The sequence below is a fragment of the Musca autumnalis genome, unplaced genomic scaffold, assembly GCF_047663935.1.
Source record: "Musca autumnalis isolate F117 unplaced genomic scaffold, ASM4766393v1 scaffold_4, whole genome shotgun sequence".
NCBI classification, from domain to species: domain Eukaryota; kingdom Metazoa; phylum Arthropoda; class Insecta; order Diptera; family Muscidae; genus Musca; species Musca autumnalis.
Window position 1 is genome coordinate 159,147,675 of NW_027411977.1, and position 16,750 is coordinate 159,164,424.

At 37.0% G+C, this 16,750-nt stretch overlaps 1 protein-coding gene across 7 annotated transcripts in view; it reads right to left on the bottom strand.

The window, feature by feature from the left end:
- The window catches only part of LOC141401404 (uncharacterized), a 155,743-nt gene that overhangs the window by 47,803 nt on the left and 91,190 nt on the right, over nt 1-16,750 (bottom strand). The window contains exon 1 of one of the 7 annotated variants that reach the window (XM_073981645.1): nt 6,104-6,639. The exons of 4 other annotated variants lie outside the window; for them this stretch is intronic. The gene's annotated coding sequence lies outside the window, so the exon portion shown is untranslated. Of the gene's footprint in view, nt 1-6,103; nt 6,640-16,750 lie in introns of those variants that run through there. 2 more of the 7 variants (XM_073981652.1, XM_073981647.1) reach the window with 2 other exon arrangements.

The following is a 16,750-nucleotide window of genomic DNA, read 5'->3' on the forward strand; positions in this document are numbered from 1 at the left end:
ACTTTGTGACCCACATATAATGATCGGTGCACGTCAATTAACATTGCTATATATTGGATTGTTGGTCTCGGTTGGGGTCGTAAATATTACTGCAGAGAATTGTCAGTATAGGTCCACGTTTTGATATAGCTCCCATAGAACGGCACCGGCTGATTTTCACTATTCTTTAGGATTTAACATCATTATCACACCGAAATGGCTGTAATCTGGTTTTGATATAATTTAAAGAAGAGAGCATAAATATTCGGATCGACCGAAAGACACGCCTTTTTTTTGCGCTCGGTATGCAACCGTTATAGGTGCACGTTTTGATATATCTCCCATAAAACAGTACCTCCCGATTTTCGATAGTTCGGTGATAAAGCCACTGTGGGGGGTCGTAAACAGTCTTGCAGAGGATTTTCAGTATACCTCCTCGTTTTGATATAGCTCCCATAGAACGATGGCGCCTGATTTTCTCTATTTTTGGCGGATTTAACCTCATTCAGCCCGATCGAACGTAACGACATTTTTCTTCGCGCTCAATATGCCATAGTGGTAAAATACCCCTCAGCGAAATGTATGTTCCTTCGGTATATGTATGGCACAATTTATATAATTCATAAAAAATTTACTTCTATAAACTGTAGAAGTTATTATCGAGATTTTGCTGTATTTAAAAATGTATCTTTATCTAGCTATTTTAAGGATTGAAATCAATGATCATGAAGTTTCACTTCCTAAATTTTGAGATTTTATCCGTAATTGTAATATTTTTAAAAATCGGACACTATCGCGGTATTCTGATTCTAATGATGATATTGTATTGTATATCAATAATTTTGTCTGATGTCCAATCATTTTTCTGGAATTTCGATCAAGTGACATCTCAAGTTATCGGGATTTCACTGTATTCCAAAATGTGGAGCTGATCGCGCTATCCCACTTATTGTTTAGTGTTCAGCGTTTTTAGGCACACTTACAAAATTATGTATATTATCTGAAATAATAAATGTTTGAACATTTTGTGATGACCATTATATTTCACTTCCGCGTAGACCATTCAGGGTCAAGGCGGTAATTACAATAGTATTGTAAACAATACGTTCAAAAATATCATGGACATGAACCTCGGGCCGTATTAAAATAGCTCACAACCGCGTTATGCCACTTGTTCAAGCTAGTGTTTATATCATTTTTGTGTCACGCTTACTTAAATTATGTATATTAATTGAAATAATACATTTTTGATAACTTTGTGATGACCGCGATTTCAGATTTTATTAAAAACATTGTTGGGGAGGACCACCGGTCTCTACTCTTAGTCGTATAAAAACAGCTTACGACCGTTCTAATTAATTGAAATAATACATTTTTGAAACTTTTGGGAAGACCGCGATATTTCACTTCCGCGACGACCATTCAGGGTCAAGACAGTAATTACCATAGCATTGCAAACAATTTGTAAACAATATATTAAAAAGTATCTTGAATTTCGCGGTTTTCCTAAAAAAATTGTGGGGAGGACCACCGGTCACTACACTTAGCGGGTTAAATAAATAGATTACGACCTATTCTCAGACCTAAAAACTCCACATACAAAATTTTATAAGATTTCCCAATCGATTTTTCGGAATTGCTATATGGTGACATCTCAAGTTATCGGGATTTTATTGTATTCCAAAATATGGCGTTGACCGCGTTATCCCACATATAGAAGCCAGTGTTATAGCGATTTTATAGTCACGCTTACTAAAATTTCGTATACTATCTGAAATAGTACATTTTTGAATAATTTAGGATGACCGCGATATTTCACTTCCGCGACGACCATTCAAGAAAATATATAGCCTATTTTCACCACCGGTGTTCCCAGTGCATTATCGGAAATTTTCCAGAAAATCTATTCAGCCGTTCTTGAGTCTTTTCGTTTTTGAATAATTTGGGATGACCGCGATATTTCACTTCCGCGACGACCATTCAAGAAAATATATAGCCTATTTTCACCACAAGTGTTCCTAGTACATTATCTGAAATTTCCAAGAAAATCTGTTCAGCCGTTTTTGAGTCTATTCGGAACATACAAACAAACATACTAACATACACACATTGCCTTTTATATATTAGACTAGCTGACCCGGTCCGCGTTTGGGTTCTCCGTGTAAAACTTAGTTATCTATCCAGTATTGATACAGCCATAATTAGGCATCCCTCTAGAAACTTCATAATATAAATCAATGTTTGGCTTAAATCTAGTTTAGTAAAAACTCTCCGATTTTTTCGAAATTTTTTCCATAGGTAGATATTTTTACGCTGATTACGGGAATGTAAAATTTTCTTGGGGGACGGACCCGGTTACCCGGTTATTCGACCCGAAAGTCCGGGTACCCGGTACCCGATAGACCCGGTTCTACTGAACCGATTCTTACAAAATGGGTATCGTTGGAAAGCTTATGAAAATACCTATCCAACAAGTGGTCATATGATGGGGTTATCTCCAGGGGTTCAGAAGTTATAACCAAAATACCTCTTTTTGGACCCGGGTTTTTCCATAAAACCCTCAAAAAGTCGAAAAAGGGCCCATTATGGGTGCTCAATTAATTCACGTAATTTTATAGCTCATACTTCAACCTTTCCAAAATGGTGCCATTTGTTATAATACCTTCACTGGGTCCAGAGATATTGACCTTAGAATGAGAGAAAAATTTAAAATTTAGAAGAAAATGTTGTTCCCATTCCCTAGATTTGAACCTGTCCATAGGAGAAAGTCTTAAATCCCCGGCCGAAGGCCGGCTACTTAGAGAAAATTTATAATTAAAAAGAAAATGTTGTTCCCATTCCCTAGATTTGAACCTGTCCATAGGAGAAAGTCTTAAATCCCCGGCCGAAGGCCGGCTACTTAGAGAAAATTTATAATTTAAAAGAAAATGTTGTTCCCATTCCCTAGATTTGAACCTGTCCATAGGAGAAAGTCTTAAATCCCCGGCCGAAGGCCGGCTACTTGAGAAAATTTATAATTAAAAAGAAAATGTTGTTCCCATTCCCTAGATTTGAACCTGTCCCTGGGAGAAAGTCTTAAATCCCCGGCCGAAGGCCGGCTACTTAGAAAAAAATTTACTTAAAAAAAGTGATGAAAGTGGTGGGTACGATGGTTCTAAGGTCAATATCTCTGGACCCAGTGAAGGTATTATAACAAATGGCACCATTTTGGAAAGGTTGAAGTATGAGCTATAAAATTACGTGAATTAATTGAGCACCCATAATGGGCCCTTTTTCGACTTTTTGAGGGTTTTATGGAAAAACCCGGGTCCAAAAAGAGGTATTTTGGTTATAACTTTTGAACCCCTGGAGATAACCCCATCATATGACCACTTGTTAGATAGGTAGTTTCATAAGCTTTCCAACGATACCCATTTTGTAAGAATCGGTTCAGTAGAACCGGGTCTATCGGGTACCGGGTACCCGGACTTTCGGGTCGAATAACCGGGTAACCGGGTCCGTCCCCCAAGAAAATTTTATATTCCAGTAATCAGCGTAAAAATACCTACCTCTGGAAAAAATTTCAAAAAAATCGGAGAGTTTTTACTAAACTAGATTTGTTCCCAATGTTTTGACATAAACTCCATGTAATGGTATCCCCCAAATTTAAGATATAAAATCTCTTTTATTATACCCTTCACCATAAATCGACAGTTTAAAGCACTTTGTGAACCACATATAATGGTCGGTGCACGTCAATTAACATTGCTATATATTGGATTGTTGGTCTCGGTTGGAGTCGTAATTATTACTGCAGAGAATTGTCAGTATAGGTCCACGTTTTGATATAGCTCCCATAAAACAGTACCTCCCGATTTTCGATAGTTCAGAGATATAGCCACTGTTGGGGGTCGTAAACAGTCTTGCAGAGAATTTTCAGTATACGTCCTCGTTTTGATGTAGCTCCCATAGAACGGTGGCGCCTGATTTTCGGTCGAACTTAACGTCTTTTTTCTTTCATAATTTTTTCAAAAATCGAACACGATCGCGGTATTCTGATTCCAATGATGATATTGTATTGTATATCAATAACTTTGTCTAATTTCCAATCGATCTTTCTGGAATTTCGATCTAGTGACATCTCAAGTTATCGGGATTTTACTGTATTCCAAAATGTGGAGTTGATCGCGCTATCCCACTTATTGTTTAGTGTTCATCGTTTATAGCGTTTTTTATGCACGCTGAAATAATAAATGTTTGCAAATTTTGTGATGGCCGCGATATTTCACTTTTCGCGATATTTCACTTCCGCGAAGACCATTCAGGGTCAAGACAGTAATTACAGTAGTATTGCAAACAAATTTGTAAACAAAACGTTCAAAAATATCATGGACTTCAGATTAAAAAAAAAAATGAAGGAGAACCTCCGGTTACTATGCTTAGCCGTATTAAAATAGCTCACGACCGCGCTATCCCACTTGTTCAACCTAGTGTTTATATCATTTTTGTGTCACGCTTACTAAAATTATATATATTAATTGAAATACAGTTGAACCTCGATTATCCGGGAACCTCCATTATCCGTGATAGAAAAGAAAATTTGGACTTTGTTCCATTTCCTCTATTTTTCTTTATAAACTTCATTACCCTGCATTAAAAGAACACATTCCAATTAATTTTATTAAGCAAACAAAAGGTAAACAAACAAAAACTGGAAATTCTCCCGTATTAAACAATTTGTGTATTTATGGTATCACAACCATGGCACAAAGTCAGTAATAAATTTTTAAAAACTTTGTGATGACCGCGGTCATTCAGGGAAAACAATCTGTAAACAATACGTTCAAAAATATCAAAGATTTCAGATTTTCTTGAAAACATTGTGGGGGAGGACCACCGGTCACTACTCTTAGCCGTATAAAAACAGCTTACGACAGTTCTAATTAATTGAAATAATACATTTTTGAAAATTTAGGGATGACCGCGATATTTCACTTCCGCGGCGATCACTCAGGGTCAAGACTGTAATTACCATAGCATTGCAAACAATTTGTAAACAATATATTAAAACGTATCTTGAATTTCGGTTTTTTTTTAATTTTGGGGAGGACCACCGGTCACTACACTTAGCGGGATAAAAAAATAGATTACGACCTATTCTCAGACCTAAAAATTCCACATACAAAATTTCATAAGATTTCCCAATCGATTTTTCGGAATTTCTATATAGTGACATCTCAAGTTATCGGGATTTTACTGTATTCCAAAATATGGCGTTGACCGCGTTATCCCACATATTGAAGTCAGTGTTATAGCGGCTTTGTAGTCACGCTTACTAAAATTAGGTATATTATCTGAAATAATACATTTTTGAATAATTTGGGATGACCGCGATATTTCACTTCCGCGACGACCACTCAAAAAAATATATAGCCTATTTTCACCACCGGTGTTCCCAGTACATTATCTGAAATTTTCAAGAAAATCTATTCAGCTGTTTTTGAGTCTATTCGGAACATACAAACAAACAAACATACTAACATACACACATTGCCTTTTATATATTAGATAAGATATTGGCCATATTGGCTTGTTCATATTACATAGTAAATAAATGAAATGAAAATGAAGTACAAATTAATGGATTAGGGATAGGTAAATCGATTTTCGATTAATCGACTTTTGCAGTCAAAAATCGTAGTCGACTTTTGTCTGGAGGGAAAATCGCATAATCTATTATCTTGTGATCGATTTTCGAGTTTGCCCATAGATTATTGACTTGCCGGTTTTACAGCTTTGGTGATTTTCTGCGGTTATGAAAAAGTCGAAAATCGAGTTTTAATTAAAGGCACTAAATCTGTTTATGTAAATGACTTTTTAAGCAAAGAGTCATTAGAACTTTTTAATTATGCCAAGACATTAAATACTCTCTGATATCAGTTCATCTATAGTAATGCAAACAACATTTATGTGGAGAAAAGCGCTATAAACTAGCCAAAAGTAAAACGTAGAAAATAGGAGGTAGGCGACTTGTTGATAGAAGTAACCACTCGAAATGCCCATGACAGAAGTTCTATGAGACTTTTATCACTGGAACAAGAAGATGATACTGGTGATAATTAAAATGTTAGTTTCTAGTACTAACCTACGGCAAGATGATATCCAGACTTGGAAAGGTTGTCCGTGTTACCCGAGTCACACACAAATCACACTCAAATCACAACAGCTTCCATGGGCCAGAAAAATTAAATCGATTTAATAACATGCTTCACGGGGGCAGGGGAACACGTACATTCGGATCACTGAAACTATTCCTAAATTTCGGATGAAATAAATCACGCACGCACTGTGAAGTTGCCACGGATGGTTCGTCAAAGTTTCTACCGATCACCAAATAATAATGGAGACACGGAACAATTTAAAGTTTACAAAGATTATTTATTTTTGTTTTCAATTGGTCGTTTCGTTTACACATAAAATTCATAAGCGTTAGAATAAACTCAAAGTTGACTACTTTAGGTTATCCGCACTTCTCACTGAACTGCCGCTCTTTTTTCTAATTTGTTTATAAACAAAATGACAAAGATGTTTAAAGAATAAGGAAAAAGAGACGTAGTTGACAGATTACATCAGTGACGACATGCAAAAGATTTACGTTCACAGGCAAGGGAATGGTATTATTAAGAGCGTGTTTACACATAATATTAAATTATTAATTAAATCAAATAACTTTAAAAGTAAGAAAAAAAAAATAAAATGGAATTCAAAGTATTTTACATGTTCAATTCAATATACACCCAACAGGGGTAGAGTTAGTTAAATATATTATATGCGTATATGTTGATACTCTAATAACAATTAATAACCATCGCCCTCCTGGGGCAGCAAAGTACGTATTTCATGGAAATATTTCATAATAAACACCCCATCCGGGACAGTAATGTAAGATTCGTAAATTACCGGAAAAAGGCGCTCACTCTCTCATGTTTCTCATAGAAGTCCTCTACCATTCTCGTGCTCTCATGGTTAGTTTCGATTGGGCCAAAAAACGCTAAACCGAAAATCGTATTTTGCACATACGGTATCTCCTTATTCTCTTGCGACAAACCAAGATAAATGTATTTGGATTAATCTCTCCCAAAGACAACTGAACAACTTGCTGGAATTTAGAATGACGTATCGGCGACGTCCTCAATGTCGTGCCTTTTCCAGAGAGCTCCTGGTACACCGTGGGCTTGCGGCGGGTAAGATGTACACCAGCTTTCAACTTAAGCTTGAGAGTGAGGGTCCTGACCTCACTGTGTCGGTCTGTTACTTGGATCTCGTATTGCGGGACGTTTAGGTTTACGTCAAAGGGCAGACCGACATCAGGAACGAGGTAGCTATCGGGGCTATTTGGATCCAACAGCATCCTCAAGATGCGTTTTTTTTTCGTCGACTCCAGGACGGTGAAGATGAGCTAAAGCCGTCATTTGAAGGCATTGGTACTTTTTTATGTCCAGTGCGTGGTGTAGAGTGTGATGACCATACCAACATATTTTACAAGCTGAGTTGCTTCGGCCGTCCTTTATCTGATGCGATATTCCCAAGCAATTTTCACAGGCACCACTATCCCTAATAAATGTTATCCTGGCGTTGGGGTGCATAGTCAAAAACACCGGCACAAACGGAAGGAATGCCGAGTTTCGCATATTGGGCACCGGTATTCTTCCAAGTAGTGGTACGAGTAAATTTTTCCTGATAAAAATAAAGCTAAAACAAATAGGCAAAGATTATACATAGTCGGACGGGGACGACCATGTGATACCCTTCACCACTGTCCCTGGGAATTAGCTTTCAGCAAATCAAAATTCCTTTATGGAACAAATAAGCTTATTGTTAGAAATAACTCAGTCGATTCTGCCACCTTATCACATAAAGCTTGGGACCTACATAAATTTTCTTTGATTATCAGGTTCTTTTTTGGAATATACCTAATGTAAATAAATATATAAGCCGCTGCAAATATACCCAATTACAATGCAATTTGCCATATCTGACCGTGAAATTTTCGACAGACGGACACTGCTCCAATTTTATTAAACACTACAAACGCTATATGAATTTTTAAAGGGAACATTGTGAGTGTATTGAAAAAAGTGAACTTCTACCATACATATGCTTGGAAATGCACACGATTTTGTGATTGATTGGAAATGCACACGACTTTGTGTATTTCGAACATAGTTCATTGTAGATATACAAAAATATATTTTAGCCAGTAAAAACAAATAATAATGGAAAGAAATTCAAATAATTTTCATGCAAACAAATTTACGACTCCCAAAAGTATTCATATTCAACTAAACGTCAGGAGGGGTGGGTGCCTTCACCAAAATTAATATTTCAAAAGGAAAACTTTAAAAATTAAAAAAGCTTTAAAAGGTGGCGAAGCGACCCCATGCTGCAATACAAATATGCATAAAAAATTCAATTGGACAATTAATATCCTTGGGCTCCACGTAATTTGCAATAATGCTGGAAATTTCTCTATCATGATAGAGACAAATTGTAGCATAGAAGGAAAATGTTGTATTCTACTCAAAACCTGATATATATTAGCCAGTAGGCCCGTTACCCAGGTCGGAGGTTCTTTTTCCATATGTAGGTTACTTTCCTAGTATATGCCCTCCAGGAAGTAAAATATGAACCAAATTTAAATTTCTTATATTTTTCATACAAAAATAAAGGTCCATTTAACCCACTAGAAAATATGATATCATCATCCAAATTTGTAGGCGTGTTCTTCGACCTAAATCGTGAAAAATTTCGTGACTATTGATCTATAATTGCGACCTCTAGCGTGCTTCTGATTACACTACAAACAAATAACTGGATATATTAGGCTGTAACTCTGTTATCTGAGCACGTAAATCAACCTAATTAGCATCAATGGAAACGTCAATAAATGGCCTTCCAAATGTTATTTACGTTGGCGGAATGTATCTTCCAGGAATACATATATAAGCTGTATATTAAAAGTTTCACAATTTTCACACAAAAGTTGTGGTTAATATAACGCTCTAAATATTATCTGATGACTATCTCAAATTGCAAGCTTCTTCTTTGTCATATATTTTTACCTTAGTTAAAATTTTGAGACGATCGGACTATTATTGCGACCTACAGAGCAGCTACAAAATCGGATAAAAGTTATGTTTTTGGTCCATTCCATTTCACGATCACCACCAATAATAGTTGTCTATTCTGGTCTGAACCCGACCTCCATGCAAAATTTCGTGAAGATCGGTCCATAATTGCTGCCTGGAGTTTGATTACAATTTTTAATGGACAGACACAAATCTCAAAATCGCTTAATCTCGTCGAGATATGAAGATTGGTATACCTTATTGGGGGTCTAGGACCGATATTTCGCGGTGTTACCTGAATTTTTCCCAAAACAAACTTATAATATCCTTTCCACATAGTAGGGTAGGGTATAATTAGTAGTAAGTTTGAGGCAATAGTGATGGTAGAGGAGGAAGGATTGACGTCTTATTACTCCTGCTGCTGTTTTTAGGTCCACAACCCTAACGCACCCATCTGGGCCAGGATATAATTTTATCACGCGCCCTAAACGCCAGTCGTTAGGACTTCCCAGCTCCTGGGACAGTACAACGAGATCGTTTTCCTTCAAGTTTTCTGAGGGACGTTTCCATTTATTTCTTTTGTGGAGCTCCTTTAAATAGTCGGACTTCCATCTGCGAACGAAATTGCTACCATTGTCCGAAAATATGTTGTTGGGACACAGTCGTCATTTGACTGCGAAACGAACAGAACGTGTCAGCTCCGCTCAGTGACTGCTTTTTGAAGTGAATATTAATCAAACATGAGTTCTACAACAACTAAATCAGCTATGTTTGAAGTTGATAAAACCAAAATCTTCAAAAATATCACAATCGGTCCTAAATTCTTGCTAATGACAAGAATCAATAGCGACGAAACTTTACTAAACGTGTCTCCGTTTTTAATAAAAAAAGTTATTGATAATGTATGTGGTGAACAAAAAACGCAACACAAGCAACAAAACTGATACAATTGATATCTCTCTCTGATGAGATAAAAGTAGAAGTCAAATAACATAACCGGCTAAACTGTAGCAAAGGTGTCATATACAATAATGATCTCCGTGGAATCTCTGAGTGACGTAGGGGATGAATGATACCAAGCAACGGTCTTGACCGGCTTTAACATGGCAAAGCCCAGGATTTATCTTGGTCTCTCTTTCATCTCAAGTGGACACTGACCTCCCCGTGGTGTCACCTGGGGAACTGCCTTTAACACCCGTTAAAGGTAGTGAGCTAACATGTGCCGCGCGTTCACCCATAAGAACGTTAAAAACTTGGGTTTGGGCGTCGGGTTAGTAACCCTCCCCTAGAAAAAACATCCTACTATGAAAAAACGAAAGAAAAGAAAAACAAACCCCTCTAAAGTTGACGAACCCCGCAAACGTTTTAAGGACCATGATCTGCGAATCTGCACCTGGAATGTTCGCACTCTTTATAGAGAAGGTGCAGTCTTCGCATTGGCAGACGTACTTGAAAAGTACAAGGCCGATATTACTGCCATACAGGAAATACGATGGATTGGGAAAGGCGTCACAACAACACCTAAAGGTGACCCACTGTATTATAGCTGCCATGACGTAAAGCATGAGTTTGGTTGCGGATTCGTAGTTAGTCGGAGACTAAAACATCTAGTATCCAGCTTCACCCCAGTGAATGAAAGACTTGCTGCAATTCGAATAAAAGCTAAATTCTTCAACATCAGCTTTATTTGCGCTCATGCTCCCACTGAAGAAAAGGACGAACAGACCAAAGATATATTTTACGAGCGCTTAGAAGAAACATATGACCGTTGCCCTTCCCATGACATTAAAATCATTCTAGGCGATTTTAATGCCAAAATTGGAAAGGAGAATATCTTTGGCCCAACAGTCGGGAAATTCAGTCTCCACAGTGAAACATCTGACAATGGTATGAGACTGATAGACTTTGCAGCTGCAAAAAACATGGTAGTTAGCAGTACCAGATTTAATCATCTCGATATTCATAAGGGCGCCTGGCTGTCTCCAGATCAGAAAACAAGAAACCAAATTGATCATGTTGTGATAGATGGAAGACATTCATCGAGCGTGTTGGATGTACGATCGTTCCGAGGCGCAAACATTGATTCGGACCACTACCTTGTTGCAGCAAAGGTACGTACCCGTCTAAACGTTGCAAATAAAGCACGAACAGACTCAACGCGGAAGTTGGACATCGATAGGCTGCAAACACAACAGATAGCCACAGCATATTCCACTCAACTAGCCCAATTGCTTAACGCGAGCACTCCTTGTCCCGATAACATAACAACACTATGGCAACATATTGCCCACTCCATGCAAACAGCCGCAAAATCCATACTTGGATTCCAGAGACCTCCACAAAGGAATTCATGGTATGACCAGGAGTGTCGTGCTGCTACCGAAGAGAAAAATGTGGCATATAGAGCTACTTTGCAATCAGTAGCAACGCGTAGCGCCTGAGAGAGATATCGGGAGAAAAGGAGAGAAGAGAAACGTCTTTTCCGCAAGAAAAAGAGAGAAATGGAAAAGCGGGAGTGTGAAAAAATCGAGATGTACAGGAGCCAGAATGAAGTCCGAAAATTTTACCAAAGAGTGAAACATCAAACAGATGGCTTTGGTACAGGCACATCCTCCTGTAGAGACCAGCAAGGTAATCTGGTAACAGATACAGATAGCGTGCTCAGGATATGGAAGGAACATTTCTCCAATGTGCTGGTATCCAATAGTAGCGAAGTCGATGATACCACAGATCCAATCCCAGAAGATGGTATAGAATGTATACCGCCCGGTCAAGATGAGGTAAAAACAGCAATCAACCGGCTGAAGAATAATAAAGCAGCAGGAGCCGATGGCTTACCAGCCGAGCTGTTTAAAACCGGAGGCGACGCGCTGATAAGGTGTATGCATCAGCTAGTTAGCACCATCTGGCAGGAAGAACGCGTACCCGACGATTGGAACCTGAGCATCCTATGTCCCGTCCACAAGAAAGGAGATAAGACTGTATGCTCAAACTATAGGGGCGTAAGTCTTCTCCCTATTGCCTATAAGATAGTGTCAGGGATATTGTGCGAACGACTAAAGCCAATGGTCAACGAAATAATTGGACCATACCAATGTGGCTTTAGACCTGGCAAGTCCACCATTGACCAGATATTTACCCTGCGGCAAATCCTAAAGAAGACCCAAGAGATGCAGATCGACATATTTCACCTTTTTGTCGATTATAAAGCAGCATTCGACAAAGGTATTCCACGCAATGTCTGAATTTGGTATCCCCGCAAAGCTCATCCGGCTTTGTAAGATGACTTTAACTGATACTAGGTCCTCAGTTAATATTGGAAAGAACCTCTCCGAAGAATTTTGTACCAAAAGAGGTTTCAGACAAGGAGACAGCCTTTCGTGTGACCTATTCAACATTTTGCTGGAAAAGGTAATACGAGATGCAAATGTCAAAAGAAATGGCACAATTTACACCAATAGCCACATGTTACTTGCCTATGCTGATGACATAGACATCATGGGACGATCAGTAAAGGAAGTAACTGATACCTTTATGAAGGTCGAAGCAGAATCTGCGAAAGTGGGTGTGGCGGTAAACGGCGAAAAGACCAAATTGATAGTGTCGACGCGCAAAGCGTCCATAGAGCTTGGACCAACTGTGGAAGTTGGTACCTACAATTTTGAGGTAGTTAAAGACTTCGTCTACCTCGGCACTGCCATAAACACAACAAACAACATCAGTTGTGAAATAAGAAGAAGAATTGTATTGGCCAACAGATGCTACTATGGTCTAAGTAAGCAATTTAAAAACAAAGCCACATCTCGTCAAACAAAAATAACACTATACAAAACGCTGATACTACCCGTGCTAATGTATGGCTCCGAAGCATGGGTACTTGCGCAAGCAGATAAGGCAGTGCTTGGTGTGTTTAAGAGGAAAATTCTTCGAAAGATCTACGGGCCGATTTGCGTTGACGGTGAATATCGACGCCGTATGAACCACGAGCTATATAAGCTATACAAAGACATGAATATAGTTAAACGTATCGAGATGCAACGATTGTGTAGGTTAGGCCATATCATGAGAATGAGAGATGATGAACCCGCTAAAAAGGCGTATGAATACATGCCCCATGGCGGTGCACGCAGAATCGGCAGGCCTAAGCTTCGATGGAGCAAACAAGTGGATGAAGAAATGGAAAGGCGCGGTATTCCAAAAAGTCAAGCGAAAAACAGAGAGGAATGGAGATCTTTTCTTAGTTCGGTCTATGGAACAAATGTTCTGTAATGGGCCAACTAAGTAAGTTAGGAATCTCTGAGAGTCAAATATTAAGTGAACTTAAACCCCAAAACATAATTGAAGTTAGGAAAATCTTAAAAAAGGGTGATGAAGGATTGGTTGAGACTGGTCTCATCATATTAACATTCTCTTCAATTAACTTACCTGACAATATAAACATAGGTTATGAAAAGGCTTACATACGTCCCTACATACCTATGCCTATGCGATGTCGCCATTGTTTCCAATACGGTCACATCACAAATTTATGCAAAAACAATAAACTCTGTGTAAACTGTGGTGAAGAAGAACACTTAAACGATGATGAATTATGCCAAAAAACAACTAAATGTATTAATTGTAGTGAAAAGAATGGGAGTGATACCAACCACTCCGTTCTCAATACAAAATGTCCAGTGTTTCTCAAATACAAAGAGATACAAACAATAAAAACTATGGAAAAAGTGGATAACAAAACAGCAATTGAAAAATATAAGCAACGTCATCCCAATGACAATACTCTCACTAGAGAAGTACGCAGAATTGTAAAATATGACGATCTAACAACGAAAAAGACAAACAACAAAATAACAGAAACAACAGAACAAAAGAAAATAAGTGAACTTCCAACAACATCAAAATAGTATCGACAGTTACCATTCTCCCTAAGAACATATCCAATCGCACTAGAATTGTATTTGTATTTTTAAAATGAGTTTCTTGCAAAGATATGATGTTAGGTTTATGCATTTTAATGAGATTCTGAAGCTCGTTGTAGTTGTTGGTATAACCTTTAATATTCCACTGAATAATTTTTATAGCCATAATATAAATAAAGAGGAAAAGGATATCTTTATTTATATTATGGCTATAAAAATTATTCAGTGGAATATTAAAGGTTATACCAACAACTACAACGAGCTTCAGAATCTCATTAAAATGCATAAACATAACATCATATCTTTGCAAGAAACTCATTTTAAAAATACAATAAATGTTCCAGTCCCTGTTAATTTTTGTATTTATCACACAAAAAATTCAGCAGTATTGATCCATAATTCTATACAGCACGAATATATTGGTTGTGATGAAAATATGGATTTATGGATACTTATTTAAACCCTTCAAAATCATTCAATATTAATGATCTTGAAAATCTTTATACTTTGAACAATCCTATGGTTATCACCGGAGATATGAATGGTTGGCATCCCCTATAGGGATCTACAACTAGTAATGGTAGAGGGAAAATTTTGTATAAATTCATTACTCAATCAAATTTAATGATTTTAAATAATTGTTCTCCAACACATTTTTAACTCATAAAACCTTCACACATATTGACCTTACTGTAGTCTCTCCATTTTTGTCAATGCATGCAACATGGAAAATTGAAAGCGACCTTTATGGCAGCGATCATTTCCCCATAATAAAAACTCTATTTACTGATAACTATGGAAAAAACGTGCATTACATCAAAACCCTTTTCAATACTAAAATAGCTGACTGGGATCACTATAAAAATCTTTCAGATAAAATAAACTCAGAAAAACCATACAGTAACAACATTAATAAGGAAACGTCTAATATTAAAAAAAAAAATATTCTGCAGCCTGCTAACGAGTCTATTCCTCAATACAAAATTCCGACTAACAAAAACGTTGTCCCATGGTCGAACAAAAAACTGGAAGATCTTAAACGACAAAGAAATCGTCTTTTAAATATATTTAAAAGAAATATCACTAACGAAAATCTCATAAATTATCGCAAAATCAATGCTCTCTACAGAAGAGAACTGAAAGTTTCGAAGAAGTTATCTGTTCAAAAATTTACTTCATCTATCAATAATGCGAGTCCATCAGGCAAAATTTGGAACAGTATCCGCAGATTCTGTGGAATTAACACTAAAACGTCTATACACTGCATTTCTGATACTAACGGCAATAAAATCTTAAATCATACGGATATAGCAAATCAGTTTTGTAAGCTTTGGTCTAATCTATTCCAACTGAATTTCAATCGTCTAAGAAAAAATATATACAAAGCCCCACATTTCTTGTGCCTAATAAAAATGCCTGTGATCTTGAGAAAAACAATAGCATTTTCGAATTTAATATGGCCTTAAACCAACTTAAAGGCAAATCCCCAGGAATCGATAGGATAAATTATCAAATGATTAAGAATCTTGGGCCCGACTGTAAATATCGTTTATTTTCTCTTTATAATAACATTCTGAATTCATTCATCCCTCAAGTTTATAAAAACAGTCTCATCATTCCAATCGCAAAGCCCAACACTGATAAAACGTCTGTTTCCTCATATCGAAAATTATTGCTAAACGCCTTTGGTGGTTTATTTCTGCTAATAATCTTCTAAGTCACTTCCAGTTCGGATTTAAAAAAAGGCAAATCAATCTCTGATCCCCTCTTACTTTTAGACTATCACATTAACATTTCCCTGAATAGTAACGAAGCACATCTCAATAATATCCTTTGATTTTTCAAGAGCTTTTGACAAGGTTGGCATTCACGCCATTCATAGTCAACTTGAGGAATGGGGAATAGGACCAAAGATGCACAATTACATCAGGAACTATATGATTAATAGAAAAATAAGGGTATGAGTTAACTTTTCGCTTTCGCAAACAGAAAACCTCTATAATGGCATACCTCAAGGCTCTCCATTGTCGGTAGTTCTCTTCTTAATATCTTACAATAAGCTGTCAAAACTTTTGGAATCACATAAGAACATCAAATTTGTATCTTATGCTGACGATTTCGTTATTCTGAAAAACTTGCGTAACAAAAATCATTCGACAGTTAGCCTAGGTAGTCTTTTTTCTGAAATCATAATTGGTGTCATTTTTCGGGAGCACAACTATCGTTAGATAAATGTAAACATCTCGATATTTGTCGTAAACGAGGTTGCTCCCCCGAACTAATTTGTAATAATATCACAATCCCCATAGTAGAATCTTTAAAAATCCTTGGCATAATATTCAACAATAAATACCATTGGAGTTCTCATATTGAACATTTAGTAACTTCTCTTCACAGTAAACTTAAAATAATTAAGTGCCTTTCTTATAACAAATTTCAATGCAATTCATATACTTTAATTTCCATAATTAATTCCCTCATCATAGCTAAAATCAATTACGGAATCTTTTTATATGGATATACCTCAAAGTCTACTCTGAATAGGATTAAAACAGTATTAAACTCAGCTGTGCGCACTGCTCTAGGTGCCCATAGCACAACTAGAATAGCTAATATGCTTTTCGAAGCTGGCCTATTGACGATTGAAAATTATAGGGACCTCTCCTCCGCAAAACTCGCTAAAACAATACTACTTAATGACAAATCTCCTGTTATTGAATTATTAAACAAATGTGTTAAAAGGAA